This window comes from Emydura macquarii, unplaced genomic scaffold (genome assembly GCF_026122565.2).
Source record: "Emydura macquarii macquarii isolate MOO-44397 ecotype Brisbane River unplaced genomic scaffold, CSIRO-AGI_Emac_v2 contig_2890, whole genome shotgun sequence".
Classification (NCBI taxonomy): Eukaryota; Metazoa; Chordata; order Testudines; family Chelidae; genus Emydura; species Emydura macquarii.
The window spans coordinates 4,734,852-4,756,364 of record NW_027133027.1 but is presented as its reverse complement, the minus strand read 5'-3'; the positions used below and the strand labels follow the sequence as shown (position 1 = coordinate 4,756,364).

The 21,513-nt window shown below is 39.7% G+C and overlaps 1 long non-coding RNA gene across 2 annotated transcripts; it reads left to right on the top strand.

The window, feature by feature from the left end:
* Nucleotides 1-41: 41 nt before the first annotated feature.
* LOC137166572 (uncharacterized) lies at nucleotides 42-8,889 on the top strand. 2 transcript variants are annotated; one of them, XR_010923733.1, is made up of 5 exons: nucleotides 42-145; nucleotides 556-695; nucleotides 814-1,011; nucleotides 1,306-1,368; nucleotides 7,972-8,889. It is a non-coding gene; the product is annotated as an uncharacterized lncRNA (long non-coding RNA). The 2 variants fall into 2 exon arrangements; XR_010923732.1 differs by lacking the exon at nucleotides 42-145 and adding an exon at nucleotides 209-401.
* Nucleotides 8,890-21,513: the final 12,624 nt, after the last annotated feature.

Below are 21,513 nucleotides of genomic sequence, written 5' to 3'. Positions count from 1 at the left end.
AGGGGGGGTGGGCGAAGGCGCACGGCAGTTGGGGTGACGGTTGCGTCTACCTCCAGCTTTCACTCTTGTCAACGGAAACCCCGCCCCGCCCCGCCCCGAGGCCATTCCCTTCCGCCTCTGTCGCCGCCCGCTGTGATGTCATAACGTAGGTAAACGAGAGGGGCGGGCGAGGCTCCGCCTGCTGCTGCCGCCTAACCCGTCTGCTTTAGTTTTCTTTGCCGTGTGCAGTGCAGTGCAGTGCGCTGCTCGCTCGCCTTCTCGCGGGGGGCCACCAGCCTCCCGCTTCTGGAGGCGCTCGCGAGATGGAGGTTGGAGCCGTGGGGGCGCTGCGGGGTCACCGCCCCCATTGTCCCGCCCCCGCGACCGCCGCGCGTGAAGTGAGGGGAGCCCGTAGCTTGTAGGTTTGTGTCGCAGAGTCACGTTGCGTCCTTCAACTGCAGCAAGTCCTGATGGCCAGCCTTAATCAGGCCGTGCCCAGGCAGGGAGGCCGCTGTCCCTCCGTCTCTATGCTTTCCCCCCCCCCCGCCCATCCCCATTTTCTCCCGTCTTTTCTAGGTCTCTTCATTGCTGCAGGGTGCGATTCCTTGCACGGAAGGAATACAAACAGCCTGTCCCCTGAGGCCTGTATAACCTCATTTAAAAAAAATTCATTGTGAAGACACCACCTGGCCCCTGAACAGTGGCATTAACGTGGGGTGAGTCTCAATGACACAGAGAGGAGGAAGGGTACAGGGAGGAGAACAAAGTCTTCCTATGAACCCAGCTTTGGGGCAGTAAAATGCACGAATAAAAACTACTTTCTTACATACGCAGAAAAACAATGATGAACAAGAGGCAGAAGTGTCAAAATATGCTCCTTAAGTCCTTTCAACTACCAGGCTGAGGGGCCTGATGCCCAAGAACAGTGCCAGTGGCATGCATGGGGAGGTGACAGCACTCAACATGATCCAGCACTTGATATGATATCTTCCCAGAAAAAGATCTTTATTTTTGGAGGTGGAAGCTGCAAAGGTATGACCAGTGTGATGTAGTTTATCCCCATTTAAAGAGTGCCGCCTAGTTCTGGCATGTGGAGTTTTGGGGCAGAGGATGGATGGGGCGAAAAAAGGGATATTTCCTTATTGAGGAAGAGTGATAAAAGTGTGGACAGAGTGAGAGGTGCAGGAGACTGGCACTAAAAGGGAAGCTGCCTTAGGGACACTGGAGGGCAAGAAGAAGGAGAATACAAAGGAGAAGCAGATAGGGTCCACGACTGCCTCTTGTTTTTTCAATCTAACCAATTAGGTTTGTTGTTTTTTATATTAGCACATAAAGATCTCCCCCATACAGAACATGCAGTGAGAATCATTAAAGTGGGCATCTGGTACAGTAAGTATGTGTTTTTTATGGAGTATAATAGACTAGAACCTATAATTATGAAGCTCAGATAGAAAATTCCACCCTAAAATGCTCAATGATGGCACCAAAAATACAATAAAACAGTTACTAATTATTCATTGTTTTTTCAAGTTACCCATGCAATCTGCGTCAGCAACTCCCACTGAAAAGTTATAATTACAATATCTTTAAGTGCAGTTTTAATTTAAAAGTGTCTGTGTGAAAATGGGAACTTGTTACTCATAAGAACTTCTCCCTGTGTGTACTATCTTATTTTCTCACATTATTGTGTTGGCCTGTCTGCTTAGGATGCAGACAAATAGATTTTTGTCATTGTGCCATATTCAATTTAGTGGTCATGGATGATGACAGAACAATGTCTGAGCTTGATCGCAGCAATCATTAGCAACCCTGAGGCAAGCAAGGCGTTACCTTGCTCAGTTTTAAACACAAGCTCTAATTTTACAATAAAGGCTTAAGATTAAAACTAAGATCACAATGTTTTAATTTAGGGAAATAATGTTAGAAATCTAAATATATATTTGTTCACATAAATAAATGTGACTTCATTTTCAGCGATACAGAGCACCCACAATACCCACTGATTTCAGAAATTATTTGGGGAAAGCAGTCCGTGTGTGTTTACACTCAGCCTTGGTGAGATGCTCACTTCCCATATTACACTAACGAGTCTCCAGCAAGATTCTGACATCAATCTTTGAAGCTGTTATGAAATTTTTGGTATCTGGGTGACCCTGGGCAAGTCACTTCACCTCCATCTCAGTTTCCCCATCTATAAAACGGAGATGTTGATATTGACCTCCCTTGTAAAGTGTTTGAGATCTACAAAAGAAAAATGCTAGGGTTGTTAAGAGACTTCTGCTATATGTTTAATAAATATTGTATATGACTTCTGCATGAACTTTTCTTTATAAAATCTATGGCTCCATCAATGCTAGAGAATTATGGCTGGGATTTTGAAAAGAGCCTAAGGGATTTGGGTGTTTACCTTCCTTAGGCTTTTTTCAAAATTGTAGTCTAAATCATGGGTAATTGGACAGATAGAATAATAACGGTTTAAGGAGCAACAGTACATCTCCACACGACCTACGCTCATTCAATTTAAGATTAGCTTCTTGTTTTAGAAGGACTGATTCCATATAACATTGCGGCCTCACAGTCACACCAGTTCAAGGCTGGACTTCCAAAGTCAGTGCTGTTGTCATGATAATATATATTGTGCTGCAGGGGTTTGTGATCCGGACAGCCAGTGTGTCATAGATTGAGCGATCTGGGATTTCCATATTATGCAGGAGTGATTGATGGAACCCAGGACTCCTAACAAAGACTAGGTGTACATTGTGCCAAGTTCCTAGACATTTACATAGGCTGGCCAGGTAAAATGCATGATGCAGAAAGCGGATTAGATAGGTGACCTAAGCAGTGACTGGGACATTGTGGAAAGATAATGAAAGGATTATTTGCACTAGTAGGGCTATTATGCCAGCAGTCACCATTCACACCGGAATTGCACTGGTCAAAACTGACATGGTGAAGGATCTCACAGTGGTTAGCCTTTCTCAAAGCAAGCCTAATGCATATGGTGGTTGTAGCTGCTGTGCGCCATTGAGAGTACTTCTGTGTATGGATGCATTACAGGTATGCTGGAGGAACTGTATGGAGTTTAGCACCCCTAATTTCTTTAGTGTAGACAAGGCATGTGAGCCTGATTGTCCAATGCCTTGCACCTTGTGTAGTCACACACATTCTGACTTGGTAGCATTTCACCCCCACTTTGCAGAGGTGATGGTTGTTATAGGATACTGTATATGGAAGGAGACATTTTAACTCCGTTACCAGGTTATCTACTAAAGTAACAACTGTTTTAAATTATAAGTGATCTAGCTAATCTTTAGACAGTTTAAATTAAATAGATATAATCAGTCCTTTTCAGAACAGTAGACCACTCTCTCTGGATGACTATGATCAGGGAGGCAATTTTATAAAGTAAATGTTATCTTTTTACCCATGTGTTCTCAATTAATATTTAGCAGTATTATTTTGTGCTTGATTCTGCAACTGCTATGTGCATTCAACTTTCCTTGTATTCAGTTGGAGCTATCTACGAGCTGCTGTAGAATTTGGAACTTAGAGTTGTTAAATAACCTTTCTAATCCTATTCTAGCACAAGTATATTGTTTCTGTTCACATTTTGTAAATAGGTATGTCATTCCGGTATGATATGATCATAAGATTTTCTTTTGTGGAATTATTCTACTATAAGTAAAGCACCATAATCCAAATGCAATAAAATTGATTATTCAAGATATCTGGTGGCAAGGAGAAAGCAGAGGAATCACCATCTTACTGAACCAGTGTTTCTCAGCCTTTTGAGGTTCATCACCCTTTATTCAAAGTCAAACATTTTTGCAAACCCCTTATATTGACTTTAAAAGTAAATAATGTGTCAGCGATACAATGAAAATCCTAAATACTTTATTTATGTGTGTGTTTCAAGATGTTGACAGAGAATACTTGACCTTGAAAGGTAAGGGGAGTTGAGTGCAAGAGAGAGATTTCGTTTCAGTTTGTAGTAAAATTTCAACACCTTGCAAACCTATGTGGCAGTCCACCAGTTGAGAAATACTGCACTAAATTCAGAAATAAAGGTCTAGATTCTGGGTGCTGGTCTGTTGGTGTGAAAGCAGCTGTATTAAAGCCAATAAATCTAGCCCTTTAGGTTTGGTTGGCTGATATAGAGACATGTTCATGTGACTCCTGTGCCATCCTCATTCCAGGCCCTCAAGTGCAAGGGATGTGGCAAGAAGAAAGGCAGATTTCCAGCTGCTGAAGTATCCTGCTAGGGCATGAGCAGCCAGATGTAAATTAGAGCAGCCTGAAGAGGACTAGATAGATTCCTGCCCAGCTCTAGGATGGGGGTAGTGTAAAAGGTGGTTTAAAGATATCACTGCCCCCACCCTCCAAACAGTCTGGTGCCAAATGTGGTTTCCCAGATCAGATGATCTGGCCCAAGGTGTATCACCCCCTTTACATTCATATGATCTGAGTCCAGTTTGTACATTTTGTCTTCCCAAATAAGAGACCGTTTCTGTCCTATTTGGAAAAACAGTTTAAAAAAAAAAAATCAGAGGCAAGTTTAAAAAAAGCAAACTGAGTTTAAAAGGACACTATCAGGTTAAAAATAATTTTGAAAATGTAATTAATTGCATTATTTGTAACTATATAGATTATTAAAACTGAAAGAATAATTAATGTATATTTCACCTGTTATGTTGTTTACTTTTTTGTTTATTTTTGCTCTTCTCGCAAGGCAAAAATCTGCCCTGTGCTTCTGGAAGCAGAGGGGAACTGAAACAACTGGGCTCCAGTTGTGTGAACATACAAGAGTGGGGATTCATCTTCACAAACCCTCCCCCAGAAGCTCCTCCACTGGATTTCTGTGGATTTTCTTCTCTCTAGGGTTTGGGAGGAAGCAGAGCAGCCAGTCTGCATGGCTTGCTCCCTGTGGATTTCTGCTCAGAAATCCAGATGAGTGATAATGCTCCTTGGGGGCACATGATTGCTCCGACATCTGTCTATAGCTGCTGCTGTGGTATAACTGCAGGAGTGAGCCAATGACAGCACAGCTCGTGAACGAGTCCTGTGGCAAAGCCAGCTGGATGCCTGTTTGAAGGCACAAAGCCTCCATGGACCACCTTGAGATTTGCTATTTTAGGGGATTTATTTTGCTGTCTGTTCTGTTGCAGAAGTAATGGAAACTCTGCTTCCCAAATGGAATGGTGATCAGTGAATTCAGAATATCTTGTCCCCTACATGGGAAAAACCTTCAGTGTTGCAAATTTATTGTGAGTGATGCACTGTTGGCCCCTGCTGCAGACAGTCTTACAATATGTGAAAAATTCCAGCGTGCATATGATTTTGCGGATGCAAAATCAGAAAGCAGCCCATCCCATCCATGCACATGCCCCCACAGAGAGTCCTGCAGCATAAGAGAAGGTGTGCTAAACTGCAAGATGAGACCTTGTGTTTTACTCCCAGTTTTTCCATGATTGCTGTTAGTATTTTTTGTGCACTACATAATTCTTAGCATGGGATTAGCTTTATAGTGGGGAATGTAACTGTCATTCATCCATTTCACAAATAAGACAACTGAGAGTTCAGGAACAAAGAATGTAGGCCATACTTACAGGGTGGGGAACTCCATCCTGGGAACCAGTGACTCTGGGGAAAAAAACCTTGGGGGTAGTGGTGGATAATCAGCTTAACATGAGCTCCAAGTGCAATGCTATGGCCAAAAGGACTCATGTGATCCTTCCATGCTTAAGCAGGGGAATCTCGAGTTGGAGTAGAGAAGTTATTTTACTTCTGTATTTGGCACTTATGTGACTGCTGCTGGAATATTATGCCCAGTTCTTGTGTTCACAGTTCAAGAAGGATGTTAATAAATTGGAGAGGGTAAATAAATTCAGAAAAGAGCCTCAAGAATGATTAAAGGACTAGAAAACATGCCTTATAGCGATAAACTCGAGCTCAATCTATTTAGCTTAACAAAGAGAAGGGTAAAGGGTGACTTGATCACAGTCTGCAAGTACCTGAATGGGGAACAGACATTTGATAATGTGCCTTTTAATCTAGCAGACAGATATAAAATGATCTACTGACTAGAAATTGAAGCTAGACAAATTCAGATTAGAAATAAAGCATAGATTTTTAACAGTGAGTGAATTATGCATTTGAACAGTTTACTAAGAGTTGTGGCAGATTCTCCATCACTGGCAATTTTTAAATGAAGGCTGGATGTTTCTGTAAGAGACATGCTCTAGGAATTGTTTTGGGGAAGTTCTATGGTCTGTGTAATATAAGATGTCAGACTAGATGATCACAATGGTCCCTGCTTGCCTTGGAATCTATACACGATGTCAATTCAGATTCAGCTGGGAGTAGAACCCAGGCCTTTAACATAATAGCTAAGACTGATGCACTTCGTCACACTTGCTTTCAGAAGGAGCATGCCAAATTTAGGTGCTTTTGTGATGGACTCTAACATAATGTAACCTTGTCAACCCCCAGCAGTACACCACATATAGAGTTTTATGACTTTCCTAGTTCTCTGCTAGGAGGTTTGGTTCTTTATTTGATATGATAGAGGCTTTTGTGCCCAGAGACTGAACCAGGTTCAGTCCCCACAGGTTATCCGGACAGGGTTGGTGCTGTATTTAATTATATTACTGTAACTTCTAGACTGCAATTTGGTTTCAGAGCCAGCAGTAGAAACCAAAAATTGTAATGCCCAGCTTTCCACGACTCTCTCACAAAGGGCTGCATTTGGCAAAGTGCTCGTTGTATCTCCCTGTATGTGCTGATCAACATAGAGAATAATAGCATGCTTTCCCTCTCCACCCCAATAAATCTTCTTGTTCTAATGGAAGAGGTCTATGATATGGATCTGAAAGTTGTAGGTTCAAACCCTTCAGATGACCCAGTTAGCGGTGAAATAAATAAATAAATATCAGCATAAAGACAGTGGAGTAATTGTTAGAATGATGTTAATTACAAACATTGTATACAGAAATTATTTTGATTGTTGTGCTAATAATTGTTTTTTTGTTGCATTTTTAATGTTTATATTTTGTTTAATAGGAGCTGTCCCTTTAAAAACAAGGTGTGGAAGACGCAAGTTTATTTGAGACTGAGAGCTCGTCTACACAATAAATTAGTGGCAAGCTGGGGTATAACTCAACAACGCTCTAGCCTGCTGCACACTAAGAGGCTGCATGGACCCTGCTATGACACACTACAAGTTCTGTAGTGTACTGTGATATATTGCTGTTTCAAACGCTATGGAACGTTTATGGCATGTTACCTAGGTCCACACTGCAGCTTAGTATGTGGCAGGTTAGAGCACTGCAGATTTATATGCTGGCTTGCCTTGTGCTAGGTGTCCATGTGGACAAGCCCTGAGAACAATGTGGGAAATTTTGCCCATATGTCTGGAGTGGAAGACTCTGTTGATATAAATTCCAAAAAGGTCAGACCTTGATTTTAATAAATGTACCTTTCCAGACAGCAAGCCAAATTCTCAAAGGTATAACAATAGCACTTGTGAGGGACTGAGATGCCTCAGGGCATTTCCACTGATAAACAGAACCTTTCACTTCTAGGTCAAATTTGAATCTTGCCCTAGCTCAGCAGCAACTGAAAGCTGTTCCCAACTAATAGGCCCTATGGGCCATGAGTGTAGTGAGCTACAGATCCTCTTCACAAACTCATCAACAGACTTTGCACTAGGTTTTAAACTCTTCAGGGCAGGGACTGTATCTTACTATGTGTTTTTAGTGGTTAACACAATGGGTTTCTGGTATCAGTTGGATCCTCTAACAGCTCTTGCAGAGGGGGCCAAGATCACATTACTTGCTATGAATTTGTGGGAGTTGGCAATAGTGTAATTGGCACACACATTGGGGGTAAGCAGGTGAATATAACAAAAATCAGAAGATGGACAAAAAGCACAATTGAATTTTTTAAAATGCGTTTTTGGCCCAATCTCATGATTTTTTTATTTTTTTTTTTTAGGTTGACAACATTGAACCTGGGTGTGGGACAACATGGCTCTCAGTGCAGTCGATGAAAACTGACCAGTCAATTATGTTTTCTTCCTACTCTGTTTCACTAGCTAGTTCTCCTTCACAGCACAAAGCTGAAATTATGTGCAAACGGTGTGGGAAAATGTTTAAACCCATACAATGAAAATCTTCCTTTAAAAATACTAATTAAAAATAAATTTAGTATATAACATAAGCTATCATCTAGTGTCCCTTTAATAAGAAGGGGCTGCACATAGGGAAAGGAAACTTCTGTGCCTATCACAGAATGCCACATGTAAAACTCTCAAGTAGGATCATATGACTGGACAGTGAACCTGTGAAACACCAAATTAAAACATTACATCATCAGAGCAGTTTCTCATTGGTTGACTTACCCTACGGGAATGACACTATTTACAGAAGCTTATAAAAGATGCTTTTTTCCCACATTAACCCTTATACAACTTCCTATTAAAATTAGTTTTAAAATCTCTGCTTTTCTAATCGGTTCTGGTTCACTGGGCTTTAACATGGTAATATGAATATATCTCCAGGAGACATAGGATTTTTCTTATTTGAATATAGAAAATATATATATATTTTTTAGTACAAATAAAAGGTCAGTTTTTGGAACCTATGATGAGATATGGCCACAATCATTGTTAAAATAATGGGAGTTATGTATATAGTTCCCCATACATCAGTCTGAAAATATACCTCAAAATAAAGGATAGTCAGATTGTGATGCTTTTCTGTTAGCAGCTGTAGGTCATCATTTCTCAATCAAGTTCACCTCTCTCATTTTCAGAAAGGAGTGGGGAACTCCTAGTGTTCCTCCACTATATCTTCAATGTTTTGTTGCAGGGATGGTGTTGTGGGAAAATGAATTAAGCATCACACTCTATTTTTACCAAATGAGATATCAGTGACAGTTATATTTTTCCATACAGAAAGAGAAACTACATTCTTTCAGTCAGAACTATCACTATTAATTTGTGCTGCTTTCCCTTTATCTACCAGGGGCACACCCACATTCAAGGGAACCTCTGAAAGCACAGCTTGTGAGACTGAATAGCAAAATAGAAACAAGGGATACTGTACCTACATAGAGGACATTGATCTATGATTCCTGAGAGAGAAATGATGGTCCAGCGGTTAGGATGCTAGCTTCTGACTCGAGATTTGTCTTCAAGTCCTTGCTGTCCCAGACTTCTTGTGTGACCTTGGATAAGTCACTTAATTTATCTGTGCCTCAGTTCCCTGCCAACTCTGTAAAATGGGGATAATAGTACTTCCTATTTGTCAAGGGGATGTGAGGATAGTACTTCAAAAGCCTTTGAGTTGCTGTGAAATTTTGGGGATCACCCAGACCAGTAAGGGAGTCCGTCACTCTCTGCTTTGTAATCTTGGGTGTCTTAATGCTATGCTGCTAATGCTCAGAGCCATGACACCAGTAGCCAGCCCAAAAGCATAATGGTCTCACCCCAGCTGACAATAGCCTAGTTACTCCTTGCAGGTGACACTAACAGCCTTTCCAATCCTGAGTCTCTCCAAATCTTCCTATCCTGAGTTCTTAAATACTAGACACTCGGACTTTTCCTCCCTGGTTCATCATTCCCAAAGGAATGAAACCTGCTCCCCAACTTATTAGTTCATTGTGGGACACACACTACACAGCGACTTGCTTGGGATAAAGATAAAAAGTGTATTGAATTTTTAAAAATCATAGATTCAAAGAAAGTAGGGAAAAAGAAACACAAGTTACACAGAAAATAAAGATGCAACCTCATGCTCTATATTGCACTCTAAATTCCCTTTTCTGATGCAAGTTACTTATTGCCTATGAACACTTTCCCAGCATGCCCTCTCTTATAGAAGGGATCCACTGTTTCATGTATGGCACCCAACTTAGATGCTGGCCTTCTGTTTCTGGATAAAAAACCTGTTTTACTTCCTTGGTCTGTTTACAAACTCCAAAATATTATCAGAAAGTATAATTTCACATACAGCATCAGTACATGCATTTCATAGTGATTGACCAGCATGTTACTTTTCAAATGATATATTACAAGACACCTTTTAAATAAATATCACAGTGTGTGAGGAGTATTGAGCTGGTCAGACCAGCTGAGTTTTATTGTTACATACCAGGGAGCTAGTTCCTTGCCACCTGGCACTGGGGTACTCTTAGCGTCACAGCTGCTCAGATTACACTAATGGGGGCCATATAAGCACCTATGATAGACAAAGTTATACAGATGTTCAAGGTTCCCCAAGTTAAAGGAGATGCTTTTGCAATGGTAGGGCAAACATCTCACATGCTTCCAGTGAAAGGATGCAATTTGAAATTCATAGAACTTTCTCCGTTCTGATCAGGAGCTCTTGCAATAGTTTATAGTACTGTTAGGAACAGTATTTTGACAATATTTAATGGCTTTTTATTTTGTATTTCTGAGTTTTCAACTCCAAGGACTACATTCAGAGTTCAAAAACTCAAACTGTGGTAGCCTGATTACATTTTTAATAGCAAACCAAACCTCTCCTTGTGCTGACAACTCTTGCAATTTAATCACGTCACAATTTATTGGTGTTTTTCTTAAACCCTTAGCTCCTGGAGTCAAGAAATTGCATCAGCATCTTGGCTTTAATATTTTTAAAATGTAAATATCTAGCCTTCATTGTTACAGAGGAAAACTTGAAAGTTTAAACTCTAATTATCCCAAAACGAGAAAGCAAATGAAAATAACTCAACATTTTAAAATATCTCATTTGTCAGCCTCATGATTTTTTGGGGCCTCACTCTCTTTTCAATGTTTAGGGTTAACAATGGCACACTCCCCAAAGAGTTTTTACTTTTAGAGAGACGCATACTATACATTTTAACTTGTCTTCAGAATTACAATTTCTTCAGCATTTTTAAGTGGTATAATTTCCATGGACAATAGCTTTATAGGTGTGTAAGTAAATCTATTTGAAGTTTTATATTGCATCTGAGATTTCAGGCCATAGCACTGCTTTTGGAATAGAATAAATGTTATATATTAGCACAATTATCAGGTACTGTTATGATGTTGAGCACTTTCTCAAATCTGTCATTAAAACTAGTGTGTTTTTCTTAAACAATGCTTTTTTTGTAAATTGTTCCAATAATTCTTTTCTTTTATAGATTATAAAATAACATTAATTTTATTTCTATTTGGCTTTTTATTATCTCTAATATTTCCTCCCAGTTTCATTTTCTCTTCCCCTGGAAATAATTCTTCTGGTGAAAATATCTTAGACATAATGTAGATATGAGAAGTGAGCTTCGTCTATATGCTTATCTTTTTAATCCTATTCCACACTCCTAGGGTCAAATTTTCAGAGGTCTTGAGCATTTGCATGTCCCACTGATATTGCCTTATTGATTGAATTAATGATTTTTCTTTCAGCTAAACAGCCTAAATTAAATGTTTAATATGGTTAAGTGAGAAAGACAAAAAATAAAGTGTAATAGCTAAGGCCACTAGAGGGCACAGCAGTGTGTGGAAAAACAAAAGAAGTATACTTACCAGAAAAAAACAACACAGTACATCTGGAAGCAGCTAAAGGTTACTTGCAATAATATATCAAGTGCTACTCTTGCAGTATTGCACCACAAAACAACATTGAAAAACTCTCTTTGATTTCAGTCACAATGGCATTGAGTGCCCAGTATATAAAATAAAGCATGTAATAGACAACCATCCTTAAACTGAGTTGTGGGCCAGAGCAACCCCCATCTCTACATTCATGCAGTGTTCCCTCCATAAGCAGATCTCCGTTGCTTGTGTAAAATGAGGAAACTTCTGTTCAACCATTCCCCACCCCACTCCTGGGACACCAAGGATGGCTTTCCAGAGGTGCTGTAGAAAAAAGGCTCCATGAGTTTTGAGTGAGAGGGTGGAAAAGGGAGATGCTGAGCTTCATGTCACCATCTCCTGCTGAGCCCATATTTTAGCAGAAGAATGATAATTTATTGTTGCCTCAAGCACCAACTCCCTTTTTCTTCATGATTTCTAGCGAGCAGCCACAGGAGGACTCAGCCAGTGGCAGTGTGACTTTCAACTGGTGCCATGCTGCCACGAATACGGAGGACAAAAATCACAGTGCTGCAGGGAGCAGATGTCTATGCAGGACAGCTTCTGCCTCCGTTGCTCTCAAGGTGTCTTCAATTTGGATCCCCAGTGCACCTGTAGGTGATCTGTTCTCACCAGAGGCCTGCACAGATCCAAAAGAGGACAAAGGGGGTGGGGCAATGCAGTCACAGTGTGTATTCATAAGAAAAATCAGGGAGATTTATGAAATGAGTGGGTACTGAACAGTAATAACTAAATTGGTAGTAATTCATGAATTTGGGTCTGCATCTGCTAATTCTGTTGTTCATTTTATAAAGCATAATTACTTAAGTGAATGTTACATCATTTGGCTTTTTTGGCATATTAGACTACAAACTTCTTCCAAAAATGCCCTGTGAATGTTGCCAGAGTACGAGAGATGGCATGAAGTACAGTGTGTTCAATGTAGAGTAAAATACATTTTCACAAGCACTTCATGATTTATCTTAAACTGTTCTAATTTACTTTAATGCTCCCCCCCCTCAACTTTCCTTCCTCTTCCCCCCCTCCCCACTAATGGCCCCAGTCCTTCTCCCGTGGAAGGCAGAAACATGGTTCACTGGGAGCAGGAGCAGGCCCGAAGCTTTTGAAGGATAGGTGAAGTATGAGTCCATTTTACTGATCAGAGACAGTTATTGCAATTAGTTTTAGTTTTATGTATAGTGATACTCATTATTCATTATCCAAGTGAATTCTAAAGGGGATTATGACAGAAGAAAGTGACCTCCCGCTTCACTGTTAACGTAGCGTTTTTCTAGGTTTGTGTTTGGTATTAAGCTGCTAATTGGCTGACTTCATCTTACATTAGCCCAGGGTCTTGGTTTGAAAAACAAGATCTCAGTCATCTGTCACTGTCTTTTTTGTGACAAATGTACCCTCATGAGTAAATTTTAATTGCCTTTTTTGCCATGAAACAGTCCCCTTCGTTGCTATTTTCTTACATAAGGGAATTTCTCTTGAGCCATTGTGGCGGACTGGCTAGCATTTGGTTATTATCTTTGGTTGTGGAGTTGTCAGCTTCACACTGTATTGCTTTTTAAAATGGAATTCTGTGTCCTCACTTTGTACAGGTCTGCTGCTTACTAGTCCATTATGCAGAGAATCTAATCCACTTATGCTGTAAGAAGCTTTGAGACTTTATTTCATTTCATTTCAAATGAATTATGCTCAATAAATAAAACATAACATGGTGATAAAAAATAGTCAGCAACTCATACAGTAGCAGGACTTTCTTATCACAGTGTATTTGTCAGTTTAATTTATTTTATCTTTCTTGCAACAATTCAGAATTACATTACAATACTAGCTGTTATGAAAATAAACTTGTCCTCTTTAAAAGCACTCAGTATTTCAAGTTACGTTACAGAGTCAACTTCAAGAGGAACATGGGGAGTTACACATACAACTGCTTTAAAGGATCTCTGCTCAATTCTTTTAAAAGAAAATTTTATTTATATATCACCTCTCATAAGATAGGTAAGCATTGTACAGATGAAAAAAATGAGATACAAATAGGGTCAGGCTAAAATGTTCAAATTTGGGTGCCTATATTTAAGGCACCTAAATAAATGGCCTGATTTTAAGCTTATGGGAGCTCTGAGAGTCCAGCATCCTTGAAAATTGGGCCATTTTATTTATATGCCTAGCTTTGGATTTAAGTGCCTATCTTTAGGCACCCAAGTTTGAACATTTTGGCCTAAGTATCCAAAGTCACACATTGAAAATGTGAATTAGGAATGGACCAGTCCTTTGATGAAATACTGCAGTGAGCTATAGTATTATCAGTTCTGGTTGTGTACATTTCTCTTATGGTTTCCACTTTCCACATAGGAAGAACGGGTTAGTGGCGTTCAGACAAAAACTCCACCAAGAAATGCATGGCCTAAGGGTGGCTTCAACAAAAGATCTATAAATCTAAAAAAAGATGAGATTTCATCTTTAAAGAACAGTTTCAAATTCATTCCTGAACTCAGTAGCAGAGAAATAGCAGCTGATGGTACATTCATGGCAAGGGAGGGGAACAGATGGTAGCTTACTTTGAGAGCGAAAAAACAAACAAACAAAAAAATCACTTACAAATGTCCTCCAGATCTTACTCACAATTAATAGGTAGACTTTCCTAATACAGTCAACTGCCTTTAAACAGTTTCAGAGAGTGTCATACATCCTTTTTAATGGGAAAGTGATAAAAATAATCCAGGGTTGCCTATATTCCCAAAAAATGAGGAGCTTTTGATTCTTTAGAAAACATTGTCCAAGTTCCCCTGGTGTCACTCACTCACTGACAATAAGGTTCAGACAGTTACACAAATGCATTTATCTCCATCTTGTTTATTTTTCATCGTAACTTATTATATATATAGCAGTACTGTTATATCAGTAATATTTATGTGTGCTGGTCACTTAATCCATCTGTTCGTACTGCAGCCACTTGTAACCTTTCAAGCACTTTGTCAAGAATTGCACTGAATATTCTGTATATGCTTCACTTAAGAACTTATTCAGACAGAAAGCCAATAAACAGATATACAGCCGTTTATAATAGCACTGGCTGGTGACCTCAGTAATATTGAGCACATTACTTAATATCTGTCATTGATCATGCAAAAACTCAGTGTATTTAAAGAATTTGTTGAACCAGAAGGAAATACATTTTATGAATATCTTTCTAAATGGTTATATAATTTTTCCTAGTTGCTTGGAATACCATGTTACGTACTGAAGTATCCTTTTATGATCTCAGTCATGCAGTTTGGAGTGGCTCACAACCATGAGTGCCAACCTCAGGGCAGACTGTCATGAAGCAGGGCAGAGATCCCAAACTGGTTAAATGTTCTATAATTAGATTTCACTGACCCAGTAACAAATGTGAACTACTGAAGTACTATAATAGTCTTACACTGGAGTCACAGACAGTCCCCTTGGGCACTCCAATCTATCTTGCCACCCAGGTATCTATGGCTGCTATACACCAAAGATCACAAAATATTCAGGTTGCTTCCAGTTCCAAGAGACCAGCCACTCACCCTAAAGTCAATTTGTACCTTAGAACTTTCAGCAAAGACAACAATTATAGCCAATCCTGTAATTAACTAACGATTTATTAACTAGGAAAAAGAAGTGAATTAGTTATTACAAGATTAAAGCAGGCAAGCATATATACACAATGAGTTACAGTCTGATTTTAAAAGGTGACAGAGTTGTAGTAATCTGTAAACTCTGAATGTCTTTTTGGGTTAACTCAGGTTAATCTTGGGGATCTCGGCTTCTATTGCATAACTCTAGCCCAGTGAGAGTCCAAACAGCAAAAGAGATTAAAAGGTTTCTTGTCAGTTATTTTTATTTCCTTCTTCCACAATTCAAGTAATGGGACGAGCCCTTTTACTCCTAGCCTCTTCATGGGTGTGAAGGGGCAATTAAAGCCTTTGTTTTGTGATGTCCCACAATGGTCCATTAGTTTTGATAGGCCTTCTTGATTGTTAGAACACAATTCCTCCTGACTGGGTTCACAGTTTGAGCAATTTTTTAAATATATATATATATAGACAAAGTTAAAACTTAAGAATTACTTATAGTATGATAAAGATATTATAAATGAGATGAATACATGCAGAAACTTATAAGCATTTCATAAAGTCTAAATGCTAAACACATTATTATAAGTTCAATATCCATTTTAACCATACTAACACACAGGTTTAACAGACTGGTTTCCAGCAGTGAATTTGTCACTGCTCAGATGAGGCCTAAAGCCTTGGCAAGAGCTGGCACCTGGTCTGCCAGTGTCACAATCTCATTTCTGCTTAAGGCCAGGTTTTCAGAAGCTGACTTCCCTTATATTGCCCACAAATTGTAGGTATAAATAACTGAAGATGCTAAATTGCCTGTGTAATTCTTTATTTTTACTGTGGATGGCTAGGCTGAAAATTAGGTCCTTAGTTTTTTTAGACATACTTGTTATAGAATTGTTTGTATCAGGCTGTATGGTTCTCTTGCTTCCTAAAAACTTACAATCTCTGGTAGTAATTTAAATTGATCTTATTCAGTATCAGTCTTGAGATTCTGAAACATTTTCTAAATATTAGTGAATGAAGATTAAATACATATGAGCATGAAGAGTTTTAGTTAAACTTGAGTTGATCAACTTTTATTGCATAATCAGAGATCTTGACAAAGTCCCCAACCTTGAACATTCATATTGGTCCAAATGACTACCACCTATTCAGAGGTCAGTGCTTTATAAAAGATGTAAGCACTTTTTACATAAATATTTTTATCGGACAGACTGTGAAATCTAGCCCTATTTTTAAACAGTTTGACTTTTCATTTCTCTCTGGGAGATCCGCAGTTTAGTTTCTCTGACTAGCAACTGATATAATTACATTATTCTTTCTTTCTGATATTTTAACATCTATACTGAAGAGAAGGAAAAATTCTAGTTAGCTAATTTATACTGGAAACTCTAATTGAACTTATCACAAAATATACTTACTGTTGTTGCTTGATCTAGTGGTTGTATATTAATTATTTTGACTGCTTAAGAATTTCCAGTTAACACTCTGAGGTTTGGTAGGTTCTAGTCCAAAGATCAGGCCCAGTGTTAGAATTACTGTTGAGTGGAGAACCCTGATGGGCATGATTGCAATGCTCATGCTTCGGAAGAACCTTCTGAATTTGCACTAGTTTTATTAATACAGTTAGCAAAGTTACAAACACTTCAAGCACAGCAAGGAAGGTAGACATAATATAAAATGAGTATTTGAGCATCCATATACTCACATCATCCCTTGCAGAAAAACCTTAAGTGTTAGTCATCATCCTCATCACCAAGAGGCCATCATCTTGGCATCTTCCAAGGCATAGAGGCCAGGATACAGCTTTTATGTTGTGTTACACTGATGCAAGTATGCTTAATGCATATTCAGTAGGGGTTTCAGCCCCTTTTCCTTATTTGAACTTCCACAACCAACTAATGTTCTCCCACAGGTTACTAGGCCTTTTACCTCAAGCTAATTAGCATATACATCAATTTGTTACCATGGCATTCTTGTGGTTGGACATCTGTTGATATTCCTAACTTAATATCTTATACTGATATAAACTATCATCTTGTAGTTACCTGTCAGCAGTTTCATCATTACAGCATTCAGTCTTGTGCTATCTTATGATCTAGGGTTACACTTGGTGTGCTGAGTATACTACAGCTTTTTAGTCTTAATTAGTTTAGCTAAGCTATTGTCTGACAGGCCTTGAGGGTTGTAGGCTTTTTGCATCACTGCCTTTACTTATACCTAAGACTTATCTAGCAAATACTTATATCTGTAGGCTACACTTTTCAGCTATTGTAAGGCTGGTAGCTACATCTTTCTCTCTTCCAGCTAGTAAGTACCTTTTATGTTTTCCCTTTCTTTTTATGGCTATGATGACACATTCACCTTATATAGTATGACACTGAACCTGGAGTCCTTTCTCAGGCAAAACTCCCACTGCCACTGATCTCAATGGGAGCTGTGATAGTGTAAGGTCAGTAGGACAGGAACGTGTCTTTCTAGAATCTAGAAGTTTTCAGGAAAGCCAAAATTGGAACTGATAACAGAGCACAAACTATATGAAAACACTAACACAAACCAGTTTTGAGGTGTTCTCTGCTATAGTGGTTTGACTACCACAGCTGAAACGGAGATATGAAACATACCAGCTTTAACTTCATACATAAGTAGAAACAGATTAAAGTAGTGTGGTTGATGGAAAAGTAATGTTGAAAGTTGTGTCCTGCTGTCAGTTTCTATATTCAGAGGAAAGCATTTTGAAGACAAACTGTTTGAAGGAACAAAAATATCTAATGGGCTGACTCAAGACATTAGGCCAGATCCTGAGCAAGTGTTTACTTTCATAGCTCCATTGAAGTCAATGGAGTTACAGTAATGCACCCCAGCTGACAATCTGGCCTATTATTTCCATTTATCTGTAGTTAATACTACATTTTTCTCAGAAATGGTCTCTGCTGCTGACATATGATTAAATCATGCAATTTAATTATATTAAGAATAAGAGAGCTGCTAATGATTGGGTTAAATAAAGTCACATTCTCACTAGCATCCAAAACTAAGCACATCTTGTCTCCCAACCACGTAATTTGTAATGCTTATTTTATGTGGTTTTTAATCAAACTCATCTCCCTTAATAAGATCTATGATTATTAAGCAGGAAGGCATAACGAGATTGGCTGATTAGAACGCAAGGAGCATAGTCAAGTACTTTTAATTCCCCAAGGGGTGAAGCTCTCTGATGATGGCCAGAGTCTTCTTAGAGCTGCTATATTGCTATTTTTAAACATCTTTATTTTGAAAAAATTGTGTTTATGGAAGATTAAATTTTTAGTTTAGGATACTTAGCAGCTTTTTGTTGTCATAGCTTTTGCATTCTTTTGGCATTAATGTTAATGGCATTAATCTGCCTCCAGATTTAAAAGAATGAAAATCTTCTGGTAAATATCCCATGTTAAATGGATCAACTTCTCTGATGTTTCTATGACTGCAGTTTATGGGCCCAATCCTGCAAATTTTTACTGAAGTGATTATTCTCACTGGTTTCAGTGGGCTGTTTACATGAATAAGGGTTTGGAATATCAGACCCCCTAATTCCTTTCATCCCCTTCTCAATTTATGCATAAAAGTGTGCTTTTGATTTTGCAAACCTAGGTGGTATTGAGTGATCTTTATTACTACTGATTTCAGGAATGTAATGTGAAGTTTAGATCCCAGGATGAGTTTGCAGCAGTGTCCGTTAAAACTGCCATTTGTGTAAACTAATCAATTTGCCACAATAGGAATAGAACCTCACAACTGTGATTGTGACAGAGGGTCTGGTATCTGTCAATAATCGCTATTTAACACAGAATAAAATTAATGTGAAAATTACATTATGGATATCCATCATCTTCATTTCAAAATACAAAGAGATATTCAATGGACCTAAGCTAGCAAGCCAGGCAGGGTCTGTCTGCTCAGTCAAGAAATTAAACATTTGAAAGCATCCTCTCAATAGACAATTCCCTTGAGGATGAAGGATGTAAAATATTTAAAAGCATCTATTATGTTTATCAACGAAGGGTTAACAGACAACTAGGCATTGCATTCCACCTTGGATGGATTAGGAAATACCACTTTATGGGGAAAGGTAAGGCTGTCTGATAGAATAATGAACCAGAACAAGTGGATAAACATATTTAGGCCATGTCTACACTACAGAGTTGACTCAAGTTACATTGATGACCATAAACCACTTTAATTACATCTGTTGTGCACATCCACACAATGGATGTACATCCACAGTCATTGCTTTTGCATTGACAGTGACAGTGTTGCATCATGGGTTGCTATCCCATTGTGCAACTCAACACCTCTGCCACCTCCTGGTGCTGGGAGCTCTGGGAATGGATTGTGGTGCATCATGGGGTGTGCTCACTTTCCCATGATGCAGTTCTTTCCATTCTATCATTCCACAGGCTTCTGACTTAGTTTCATGCTGTTTTTCAACAGCCCTTGTAAACTGTGCTCCCACCATCTCTGCATGAAAATGTGCACCTGAACTGCTGACCCATCTGATGATGAGCATTATGAACACAACACAGCTGGTCCTGCATTATTTTATGAGCTATGAAACAGTGTGAATCAGTGGTGCCTGCCCTGCTGTGTGTCATAGAAAGAAATAATTCAAGATTGCTGCTGGCTTTCACAGAGCAGCTGCACATAGTGGACCATCGCTACCAGGCTCAGGAAACAAGCAATGAGTGATGGGATCACATCATGATGCATGTCTAGATGACAAGCGCTGGTTGCAGAACATTCGAATGCACAAATCCACCTTCCTGGAACTGTATGCAGAGCTTGCCCCAGCACTGCAGCGCCAGGACAGCAGAATGAGAGCTGCCCTGTGCTCTGTGTGCACTGTGGAAAAGCGAATGGCAATTGCTGTGTGGAAGCTGGCAACTCCAGACTGCCATTGTGAATCAATTGGAGTTGGAAAGTCCACCAGGGGGTTGCAGTGATGCAAGTGTACAGGATCTATAATTGCTTCCTGCTACAAAGGACTGTTACTCTCAGTAATGTGCAGAAAATAATTGATGGCTTTGAGGCACTGGAATTCCCTAACTGTGGTGGGGTGATAGAAGGAAAGCATATTCCCAATTTTGGCCCCAGACCATCTTCTGACAAAAAACCTCAACCGAAAGACCTACTGCTCCATGGTCTTGCAGGTGCTGGTGGATTACTGGGGCTGTTTCACTGAGATCAATGCAAGGTGATCAGGGCAGGTGTATGATGCACACATCTTTAGGAACACTGGAACGTATAGAAAGCTACACACTAGGACTTTCTTACCAGATCAGTGGGGGATGTGGAAATGCCCACAATAATCCTGGGAGACTCTTCTACACCTTACTCCAATGGCTCATGAAGCCTTACGTCAGGAAACTAGACAGCAAAAAGGAGAGCTTCATCAACAGGCTCAGCTGGTGCCGAATAATCATTGCATGTGCCTTTAGCAGATTAAAAGGTCACTTCTACTGCCTTTTTGGCAGGTTAGACCTTAATGAGGAAAATATTCTGATGGTCACTGCAGCCTGCTGTACTCTATAATATTTGCAAAGCAAAGGGGAAAAGTTTACCCAGCAGTGGAATGCTAAGGTTGATTGGCTGGCTGCTGATTTGGAGCAGCCAGATTCGAAGGGCCCTTACAGGGGCACAGTGGGTGGCTATTCAAATCAGGGAGGATTTGAGGAGCATTTTGACAATGATTCCCAGTAATGTGTCTTTATGTGATGCATTCAGCCACTCAGTGTTTACTTGTCGCCTTGAATGACCCTTGTAGTGCTTGCTGCCTGAGCATTAATTGTTCTGAGCAAACATTCCTGCCTCTAGCCATTGTGTTTGAATGTTAGTATTAAGTAACTTGTATATGACACAGATAAAGATGCATTTTATTGCAGAGACTGAAGTTTAATAATAGGACAAAACCACACATTTTTGGTCAAATAGGGGACATGGGAATGAGGAATAGTCTCTCAGTTACAGCTCTCACAGCTGTGTGAAACTCCAGCTTTCATTGTGAAACCAGTCCCTAGGCGTGGAGTGCACAGGGTACTGTGGGGGACCAGCAACACATGAGGAATGTGGTGGGGGAGTTTGGGGAGGGCATGGAACAGAGTTCTGTATTGGCTGCAGGGGGAGTCATGCACAGATGTTCTTAGAGTACAGTGCAATGAGGGACTTGAGCATCTTCATCTGGCCCTCCAGTAGCTTTATCAGCTGCTCCTGCCCCAGTCTCCCTTCCAAGCTGTCCATCCTGAGTTTTTCTTTAAATTGTCTCCCTCCATGCTCTTGTTTCACTGTCTG